We start from the raw sequence: 10,715 nt of genomic DNA on the forward strand, positions 1-10,715 counted from the left end.
GTTAAAATGCGGGATGAAAGTCCCACTGACTTCACTGACACAGGATCAGGCCATGCTGCGGAGAAGGTACCGGCCACTGCGTATTTAGTGTGGTGGGTGGTAAGTGACTTCTTTCTCTTTCACAAATAGTCGTATTTATGGCTTCAAGGAAAAAAGCAGTTAGGGTAGTGTATATTCTTTAGCACTGTATTTGAGGAGAAACTGTTAAGGTTGTGGAATTGTATAGGTTTAAAAGGGCAGCTAGAGAGAAATATGGTACTATAGGGTATCAATAGCCAAGAAAGCTTCCTTCCCCCACCTTCCCCCCTCCTCTTTCCCACTTTTTTTCCCCCTTCTGTCCACCGTCCACACCCCCCCACCACCTTTTTTTCCTCTTTTGTAGTGGAAAAAGGTTCATAAAATATACCTGTGTGCAAACCATGGCAATGCATTAGTTTGGGAATTATTGTGTACCAATAGCGTATGGGTCAATGACTGAGTTTTGTGCAAGGTGTTTGGGGATGAATGGTAAGCTTTAAAGTGCTAGTGATAACTGATGCAGTGTAAGGGACAAAGTCTTAAAAATAGTGAATGGCTTAAGTGTTGCTGTTCTCCAAGCGTGCTATATACATTTATGGTGCAACAATGAACTGCACATTTGTCACCCTGTCATCTCACAAATGCTTATAACTGGGTAACAGGTAATTTCCTTTCCAACATGCAACTACTTAATGTTGATTTGAGATGTTCTACAATTATTTGTCACTATCTAGGACTAGGTAATTTTCTCCACACATTTAATCGCTCTTCAGTGAAACCTAGACAAGTATAGATTTTCATGGTTATAAATCTAGTCTTGGTGTGAAGGGAAGTTGAAGTTCCACCATATAAAAAGTGCAGTTTTCTGATGTCTAGTTAGAAACATAGGAGGGCGTCCTAGCACCACTTTCCAGTTGTGCACACTGAGTTTTACTTTATCTCAAATATTTTTGTATTGCATGTTAATTAAATTTCTGCATATCCTAGTAGTACAAAAAAAAAAAAAAAAAAAAAGCACCCCTACAGTCCTAACTGTTCTATGCAGATGTCTTCCAAATTTTACAGGTACAATTTTAGTGGTGGTTGTTGGTAAATAGATTTTTTTTTCACTTATTTATCAGCAGACTTGTTTTTATATGTATTAGTGACAGAATGGACTAAGCACAGCTGTGAGTTACTGTATTTCTGTAGAATATGGAAAATAGTGTAAAATTGTTTTTGTTAAATGTTGGCAGTTTTTAAATAAACTTTTCATGTCCTAAAAAAATGTTTTCTGTGACACTGTATTTATCCTGGACTCCAATTTCATTGTTTACCAACACATTTCCTTCCTAATTACTGCTCATCTCTTTTCAGTGGTAGGCTTCTTTTAACAGGAATTGCATCTTCTCTTGTGAATTTAGGTGATGGCAGCAGACTTATTTTTGGTCCATTTAAATGTCAACAGCTAAGACTTTTTCAAGTACATTCCTACATCTTTTGTTCAAGCTTAGTTTTTGAAAGGGTAGAGATGAACAGCAGCTCTTCTGTATAAAAAACTTTTGTCCGGCAATAGTTGGCTGTACTGTCTAGAGGGGCAGAACTTGACAGCTGAATGATGCTCACGTTTCTGTGACTTTTTTAAGCTTCAGCATGATGTTCAGTGATGTGCTTGCCTTTTTTAAAATCTGGAATCAACTAGAATAGCTTATGCTAGTCTTTGCAGGTTCCATGCAATTTCTGTGCTGTAGTTGAAGGGAAAACTTTTCACTGATCTTAAAAGCGGGTAACTGCCCTCTTATGTTCAAAAAATGCACTTTGTTTGATTTGTGTTAAAGATAGATACATTATAGAAGCATGGTACTTTGATCCCAGTTGTTTGCCTGTAGAACATAAATTTTGCTGTATAGATTTTATGAGACTACTGAAGAAGAATCCTCAGGGACCACTAATCTGAACTGGATGGAAAGATGCTTGAGGTATGATCTTTGGTTTTGTAAACTTTCTAATTGTGCAAATACATATGCTTTAACACCTGGATCCAGAGCGCCAAGTTTTTACATCTGCAGTTAAGCTCCTCAAATAGCATTCTATTTCATGTATAGTTTTGTGCTTTCATTTATCAAAAATTGATCATTGTTTATCAGAACTGACTTACATGTTAAGATCTCTTTCATAGACTTGAGTTAATGCTGCAGTAAATTTGCTTCCAGTCCGTGTATATCAGGGCAATTAATAGCTGTCTAAAGAGGATTTGTTCCAGGCTGTTACCCAAATAATTCTGAGGCTCATACAATTTAAACAAATATTTAATGATTTATTAATAAATTATTAAATGTTAATATAAAATAGTGTTGAATTATTAACAGAATGTGTGGTTGGGCTTGGTTTTTTTAATCTAAGCAATTGCTACTTCAGAATATTTCAGTGTAACAGCATATGTAAAAATTCCTCCAATAACATTACAGTTCTGTATTTTAGATGTTTTACAGTACGTGGCTGGAATCATAGGTCCGATAATTCTCAAGTTTAATTCTCAAGTTTCTTAAATGTTTCTTGGATTGTCTTGTCATTCTGGTATCTTGTTCATCAGATTACACATGCAAAGTAATGAGCTAACAACACATATGAAAAGAAATGAAAAAAGTGTCTGCGGGGTCATTCTCTTCTACTTCCACTTCGTAGTATTTATTTGTTCCCCAATACAGAGCTTCAAATCTTCCGCTGTTTTCCAGTTCCAATAAATATAAATGTTCCCCAGCTACTAATGTAGATTGCTAGAACTCCTTTGCTGGCTGCCAGAAGGCAATGGTGGCACTGTCTGGTTTTTCAGAGGCATGCACCATTTGGTTGTTAGCCTGCAGTCTGTTTGGGGTCACTACACCTTTGAAAAGCAAGCTGCCGAGTCACCGCTTCCTTTGTAACCAAACACTTGAAGCTCCTTTGAGAACTACTTTAATGCATTATCTGGTAAAAAAATAAATGCAGTGGAAATGCTGTATCAAGAAATATCCCAAGACAGAGGGGTTAAGTTGGTGAGGTGCAGCGTGGAAAAAAAGCACAACAGAAGCAGTTTTGCCGTTTGTCCAAGTCTTACCATTACCTACATGAGATGTATCTGACATGCAGGCGTGCTGACAAGCTAGGTTTGCGGAAAATCCTGGCACCAGTGGTCAGTGTTCACAAAGGAGACAGAGGAGTCCTGTAAAAATAAACTTTATTTGAATAAAGGGAGAGTCCACTGGGCATATCCCGTGGGGTCTCTCAAAGTTGCTGGGGTCACAGCCCCCTTTTTATCCCGATTTCCCGGCCGCATAGGACCCTCTCCCATTCCCCATTGGCTAAGGTACTAGGAAGGCACAGACTTCCCGATCCGCCTACTACATATACTACATTTTTACCCCTTAACGTGTACCCCCCTTTGCATCATGCATCATATGTTTCATTATCATGTCATTATGCTTCTCCTGGGCGGAGAAGTTAATATTAATAAGCCTATTAAACCTGCGCACTGTTTCCTGAAGTTGAAAAGTTCAGACTTCCCTTGACTTTTTCGAGGGAAATTTTTTAATGATTTTTCTTTTGGGTTGTCTTATCTAACAGAGCTTTGTAAGTCTTGTCCTTGGTTCCTGTTGAGATTCTCTAATGGCTGAGATATATGGCACCTTTTGTTTTATGAGGCCTGCTGAATAGTCATATATCTGTCAAGATCTCCTTGTCTTAGTCTTATGACTTACTAAACACATGGCTCCTCTGGATAAACAGTGCCATGTACTTGCAAAAACACTGTCGTCCTTATCTATCACTGTTTAGGTCTGTGGTATCTTGTACCAGCCTGAGTAAATGGTACTATATTTTTGTAAAGACACTCTCATAATCCTATCATAGGGAAGCAGTGTCTAAGGGAAGGAGACAGCCTTTTTAGAGCAAGTGTGTTTCAACGTTTGAAGCAGAGCATTCACAATGGAAGTTTTCTACTTTACTCCAGGACAACTTTTTTTTTTCTTAATTTTTCTTGCATATATTGTCAACTCTGACATGCCCTGTAGTATCAGTGTTTCTTTTGCCAAGTAACCTTTCCTGGTGGCTTAGAGCTCGAAAGAGAAAGTGGATAACAAAGATTTTTAGCTGCAGAACCCATGGGGTTTCAAAGGTCTTGCTTTCTTTCTCCATATAAGATTGCTTGTTTAAACAGAAGTATTAATCTGCCTTGCTCCTCTAGCTGATTGGAAAAGACGTTACTGAAGGTGCACTTAATGGTTTCCATAGCAATCGGTGACTACAAAATGGAGTCAAATAAAAGGCAGGAAGAGAAATATCAGTCCAGCCATTTATTATCATTTTCCACCCTAAAGCTAAAAGCATACATCTTTAATTAGACATACACAGGCATGAAGCAAAGTAAAACTGTAAGGCACACCAGCTCTATATAGCGTGCCTGTGCGTGCATGTTTAGCTGTATGGGAGATGACTGTGGGTTTAGCCATGGAGATTTATGAGAGTGGCAAACAAATCAGTGGAGGCATGACAATTTAGTAGCCACTGATGATCTGTTGACCCTAATTTCTTTCCTCGTTGGAGTGGTGTCACTACTGAAGGGCAATATGGCTTTTTCTGAGGAAAAAGGAAATAGGAACCTTCTTCTCCATGCATAACTGCTGTCTACACAGTGTGCTGTCTGGCCCCATTTTGCAGGCGACTGGCCCCTTTTGTGGCCCTTGCTGTCTACTACTGCTTTGTTCCTCCCCATCCCCACTCCTGCACAATCCTTCGTCAGCCTGCACAGCTCCACCAACCCCCTCAGGCATACCGGACCCCTGAGTCTGCATCCTCATCAGCTGCAACTTTATGATTTTACTGTGGTTCCCTAATAACCCATCAGTTAGTGTGACTGATGAGGTCTGTTTCTCGCCTTTGTCTCTGTTAGTTCGTCTGTTGGGCTTGTGATTGTGTGTTCTTTTGTTGGCTTCCCTCTTTACTTATTACCCCCTTTGGTATTGAAAAGGTCCTTGACCAGTACCCTTAAGGGAGCAGCAGCTGTCTCCTACATATCCTTGCATGTATTGCACAAACCAGTTTGCCTGTTTTCAGGGAAGTTGAAAACCTTGCTTCAGTGTAGTTTTTTGTATCTCATGACAACTTTATTCTTTACATTCTGAAGCCTTTTCAGTTTGACCAGAAATGTAAAAGCTTTCAAAAAGCTTTAAAAAGGAATAAACCTATTGGTTCCTACAGTCCCAGCAAACACAGCCTATTCAGTTTAGCAGTGCTTGACTTGAATTAATACAGAAATTAAAATATGCCTCTAGCTGCTCCATCTGTGATTGCACCATCTTAGAGGGAAAACTGTAACTACTGCTCTAATTGAGGAATCTGAGAGGAGAGTGGGTGGCAGAGGTGAGAAGTAGTTTCATAGGGGCTAGAATGGAGGTAGAAAGGGAACAACATGAAATATAAACGGATCAGTTCCCTTTCTGTCTTACAAGACTTCGTGTTTTTTCAGTCAGCAGTAGATCTTCAATTATAACAGCTCAAATCGTGTGTGAGAAAGAGAACATACTTACATTAATGAAGTGGATGCCACCTGGTTAAAAACAGGGATGCACACTTAAAATGCTTATTGGCACACAGCAGGGTGAAGCTGGCTGCACTGCGTCATATTTAGGAACTGGAAAATGAACTGGGAAAATGTCAGTTCTTTGCTATCCCTGCTAACAGTACTAATCACTGCAAACTCACTGGCACGTGGATGAAACTGTCAGGTCACCGCTGGGAGCTAGTAGAAAACAGCACCAGAATGACCTGTTGATGACTCTGGACATTGAAGAGAGGTAAAGGAAGGTACCTATCTCTATCCCTCTCTAATTAGAGGTTTCCATAAAGGAAACAGAAATATAAAGCACGTTTTCCCTTAAACCTGGAGAGCAAAGAGGGGAATGAGGAGAAGCCTACTGAATTATTTAGATCTTTATGTCACACTGAATGTAAGATGGGCTCACTGCCTCAAAGAAGAGTAATCACACAGCATGAGAAACCTGCTTTACCTCTGCAGGGAGCAGGCCAACTGACCTGCTTGTCAGAAGATCTCAAGCCTGATCTGTCCCTTTTGTGAAGGATGAAACCTACTTTATGGTGAGTGTTTCTGGAAGTCTGGCTGTGTCATGAAGTTGAGCCTTCCTTACACCTCCCTGTGTGGTTACTAGTTTGCGGCATACTGTCATACTTCTTTTTCTCTCCCTTTGTTATTTTCTGGACCAGTTAATATGGGGTTTTGCTCCCCGTGCCCACCCTACCTCACCCCGTAGTGCCAAATGTTCAATAGGAGGAATAAGGAATATGTACCAAATCAGGCAAAGTAACTGTGTTTGAATGTAGTATGTGGCAGTTAAATGTGCTGAGCAGTATGCTGTGGCACAAAACAGGAATGAATTGTTGTGTTCTGATGAATCCATAGGAGAAGGATGGGATTTCATCTGTGCTTTTGTGTTTAGCACCTGGCTGCTGTGACTTCTGAAGAGTTCAAGCCATGTCATGTGTTGTGAACAGGCTTATTAGTTATCCTAAAGCAGATTATTAATGACCAAAGGTAATGGAAAGAAAGAACAGAAACAAAGTTCTCTGGTCTTATAGGTGTTGATCCTTGGAGTGCCAGCACTTAATAGCGTTTTGATAGTCAACATTGTCGTGGCTGGCATCTCTGTCCTCAGGGAGTCTACAGTCTGTTGGCTTCATATTGGAATTAAAAGCATTTTGATATTTGATATATAGGATTTGATGTTTTGTTTAAGGACAATGAACCTAGCTATTAATGCTTTAATTCCATATTTTCTATTTTTTTTCAGTTTCCCTATGAAATAAAGCAATACCGCCCATGCTTTATACATAGGTTATTAACACAGCAAAGCTAAAGACTAAAGCTGAGAAAAATAACCATTAATTTTGATCCTGCTTTGAAAAACCTGAGGCCTTTGTATACAGAGCACTTAATGATACACATCACACTTTACACAGTCTTTCTAACATTCAGCACAAAATTCCTTTTCAGTGGCAGTGCTCTGCATTGCTCAGCGCACCACAGCTCCAGCTTGAGTGATCTTTGTATTCCTAAGTTTTTCAATAATACAAAAATATATATGCATATATATATATGTTTTGTGATTTCAGTTTATAAATTCCACAAAAACAGTAGGTAGAAAGTGCTCAGGTTAATGAGTAGCAGGCATAATTTTTAACTAAGACTGCAATGTTGTAACTGCAGCAAAGAATCCATGGTATTTTTGTGATACACCACATAGGAACCACAGTACTCAGTTTTAGCGTTGATACTTTCTGTGTGAACATACTACATACAGAAAAAACCTTCTACTAGGTTAACTGTTTAAACTCCTACCTACTACAGTTCGCTTCAAAAAGTGCTAGTGAAATTAATTTCTGCACATACTGTTTTCACAGCAGCCTTTACACAGGAAGGTCTCTTAACACCAGTAAGTTCTGATTTCAAACACCATTTCCCTTTCCATGTAATTAGCTACATTGTAACAGTTAAAATGCAAACAGTTTACAAATAGTGGAGTCTTGCTGTGCATTAGTTATCTGTGAAGCATATTGTTTTCAATGTAAATCAGTAATACCATAATAATACCATAAATGAACAAAACCAGGCTTCATTTTATTAAAAAGTTAATATAAAAAAAAAAAAAAAAAAAAAAAGTCCTTCTTCACTCTTTTAACATACTTCAGTTTATTCTTATGGTGACTTTTTTTGTAAAACCATGACCACAAAAAAGATCACAAGAGAGGTCTGAAATATCAGAATATCTTCACCCAAAATTACGCTAAAGTAAAACAAGGAGAGTACACGTAACTGCAATAGTTGGCCACATCTTTACAGCAAGAGTAACATTTTATTTTAAAGGAAGTGTGCTGTCAATAGTTTAAATTTGTCTGTACTGGTTTGGAAGCACGTCTGTCGCCTGTAACTCGCTTAAGAGGAACAAAAATGTAGATACAGGGTCTTTTCTTCCTTCTTTACGAAAAAAATGGTTATAAATGAACATACATGTATGTACCTATGTGCATATTTTGAGCAGGGATGAAATTTCCTCATCAAAATAGTCAAAGATCTCACTCCTTTAGCAAAAACTATAAGGCTGCCTTTCACTTTAGCGTGGTTCATATGCTAATGCCAGAACATTTCTCAACTAGCCATCCACTGACCCCTTTCACTCACTTTTCTCCTCTCAAAATGACAGTCATCCTTAAACCTGACCCAGCAGTCTTACTTTGCAAGAGGGAAAAACATCAGCAGAGAGGATCTGTGCATGAACTACACCATCGTTCAGACATGCTGGACTTTACGTTTCATTTCTCACTGCCATCTACCATTCGGTGACCGGCATTTATGCATAGCCCCCCCACTAAGCGAAGCTTTTCCACACGGAGTGTATAAAAGGATTTTTCTACACTGAACATAACAGACATATCTGAACTTGATCTGAAGAAGCAGGCCTCCTCCTGGGCTAATTTACTTTGACAAGGAGGGTGCTCAGTTTTCTATATACAGAGTAACACACTCAACATTTAGGAGTTGATTTATCTCTATGCTTCACCATCACCTTAAAAAAAGTGTAACAGACTTCAGATACATTAATAACTCTTATAATTTGAATGAATGCAAATATTAGCATACAGAAGTCTAGATAGACCATAGTTTTTCAGTTACTGTGTTCCTTCTGTGTTCTCAGAGAACATGAAGACTACTTCAATTTTCCACAAGGCTTTATTGTCCAACTCTACACATCATTAAACCCCACAAATATCCCTGACTACTGCTATGATGACTTCTCTTGTGTTGGGCTTGCTAACTCTTGTATATTTCAATTGCTTAATATTTCAGTAAAAACTGTTGACTTTTTTACTCCTACATTTACTCCTGTGGTCTGAATGCAGGCCCCAACCTGGATGGTTTTCTGATTGTTTTGGAGTAAGTTAGTCTGGGTTGGGCTTTTGGTTTTGTTTTTATGTATGCACTGAGCTTCAGAGAAGACACTGACTCCTTCAGACTTATATTACATTTCCCCAAGCAGCAAGGCCCAGGTATCACGAGTTATCACAAGACTGACAGTAGAAAAATGCAACTAGTAGCCACTTTAAAATGAAAAAAAAAATTAAAAATTGGTTTCAAACAGTGTTTAAAGGGACACTTCCAATCCTGCCAAGCAGTGGGGTGAAGTCTAAGGTGTATACAGTTGCAAAGTGCTCAATCAGCAGGTGTGATATATTGTCGTAGGGTAGCTACCGCTGTGACATTCATGCACTTCGACGAAGAAATGGTAAAAGATAACAACTGATATCTGTCACATGCTTCATCTTGAAAAATAAGACTTGTGGCGCCTTCTGACAGCCCCCACATGCAAGTGACCTCCTGGACCCAGTAGATCGCTAGCAGGAGGGAGTTTGTGCCTCCGGGGATGCTTCACTGGGAGTATCTCCTTTCACTCTCTTTTGGACTCCTTGGGGCTACCAGTGGAAGTTCCTCAGCTGAGGTTCTTCCTGCTTGCTGAAATCCAAACCCAAAGCTATCATGAAGGATACCAGTGCCAAGTCATTAATATAAAACCTGAAATTGCAGGCAGGAGGCTGTGGATTGCAAAACTGGAGCCGAGCCTAATTCTAGCCTGATTTTGCCAAGCAATTGGGCTGGTGCCATGACTGATTTCTATAGCATCACATGCAGTGCTAGAAGTACCTGGCTCCAGGAACCAGCCCACTGGTGAGGGTAGCATTTGGCTTGTTGCTGGAGTAACAAAAAATACCCATCAAGAAAAAAATCCAACCATGTGGTTAATGATAAGAGTCCTCTGGGGTTTTTCACATTCTGTAGAGCAAGCACTCCTACTGTTCATTCTCCCTGCAAGTGTCTTTGGCAACGGGCTTTGCCTGCCTCACCAACAGATGGAACAGGCACTGACCCTGCCAAGTGCTATGCTTCTTTCAACCTTGCAAACCACATGCCATGGCTGCCTTGTCCAGGTTAGGCTTTAAACTTACTCACAACCCTCTCCCTGAGACACCTCAGAAACTGCGCTGTAATGGAAAGATGAAACAGAGGTGAAGCTATCGGCGAAACCACACTGCTAGAAGACACACAGTCCAGAACGTCTCTTTTAATAATTTTCCCCCTGTATAGGTGAATATGAACCACAGGTTTGGACTCTGAGGAGTCACTGTTAGAGAAAGTCATTTGGGTGGAATGACGATGTCCTACCTCCATCTGCTGCTAGGTGTTAGATGGGGAAGAGCAAGCGTTGAATTGTCTGATCCACAGATCTCACAAGCGGGTAAATTAATGTATAAAACCATCAGTGGAGCTATTTGGTGCACTTTGGTAGCATGCTGACAGAGACTGCTGAGGGAAATAATCAGGTCTGAAAAGAAAGGCCTGGAAAACAGGAAGTCAAAGAAATACAAGTGACATTGAAACATCCTTGCTGATAGGCTTAACACAAAAGATATTCAGGAGGAAAATGCTTGTGTCACAGGAGGTTTTGGTGAGGGCAAAAAGAAGTCATTTTCAGCAAGACCTTATTTCGAACCTCTTGCCTGAAAAATGCCTTTGTACCACACAGCCGCAAGGAGACAATGGCAACGCTCGTGGTGGTCACTAGGAGTTCCAAACTTCCTCTTTTGGTTCCAGCAGCTGCAAACAATCAGGATGC

Source organism: Leptosomus discolor, chromosome Z (genome assembly GCF_034619465.1).
Source record: "Leptosomus discolor isolate bLepDis1 chromosome Z, bLepDis1.hap2, whole genome shotgun sequence".
NCBI lineage: Eukaryota > Metazoa > Chordata > Aves > Leptosomiformes > Leptosomidae > Leptosomus > Leptosomus discolor.